This window comes from Fonticula alba (assembly GCF_000388065.1).
Source record: "Fonticula alba strain ATCC 38817 unplaced genomic scaffold supercont2.1, whole genome shotgun sequence".
Classification (NCBI taxonomy): domain Eukaryota; order Rotosphaerida; family Fonticulaceae; genus Fonticula; species Fonticula alba.
Genome location: NW_009242971.1, coordinates 2,809,048 through 2,809,619, shown reverse-complemented (window position 1 = coordinate 2,809,619; position 572 = coordinate 2,809,048). Strand labels below are relative to the sequence as shown.

The window sequence follows — 572 nt, the reverse complement described above, 5'->3', positions numbered from 1 at the left end:
GGGGGGGGGGGGGCGGGGCGGCCGCCTCGCCCCAAAGACCCGGGCTTCGGGCGTCGGCGGCCGGCCGGCCGCAAAGGAGGCGCGCCTGGCCGGCAGATGCCCCCGGCCGGGGGTGCTCTCCTGGGGCGTTGCGATGTGCGATGTGCGTGCGGCGGGGCCGGCACGCCGGCGCGTCATGGCTCCTCTCCCCCAGGGGCCGACCGGCGGAGGGGACGAGAAAGTCGCGCGCGCGGCTCTGGACCCGGCGCGCCTGTCCACTTTTGTGGCTCCGTCCCAGGGCGGGCGGGCGGGTCTCGGGCGCCCGGGGGCCCCGCGCAAAAGCCCCAACATGCCGGGGCCGACTTTGTCTCGCCCCCCTCGCCCGCCCGGCCCCGGGCTCGGGTGGCTGGATTTCTCCCCGGGTCGCCTGGCGGATGCGAGCTCAGCTGAGGGCCCGGGCGGCGCGTAATCAGCCGCGGCCGTGCGCGCCGGTCCGGCGTGCGGCCCTTTACCGATGGCGCGGGGCCACGATAATCGCCCTGCGGGACCTGGACTATCTTGCCCTTCCGGGGATCGCGGGAGGGCCGGGGGGG

The 572-nt window shown here is 77.8% G+C and overlaps 1 protein-coding gene across 1 annotated transcript in view; it reads left to right on the top strand.

Annotated features, from left to right (window-relative positions):
- The window catches only part of H696_00600 (hypothetical protein), a gene marked incomplete at its 5' end in the record, with an annotated part of 5,435 nt that overhangs the window by 4,051 nt on the left and 812 nt on the right, over positions 1-572 (top strand). The window lies entirely within an intron of this gene.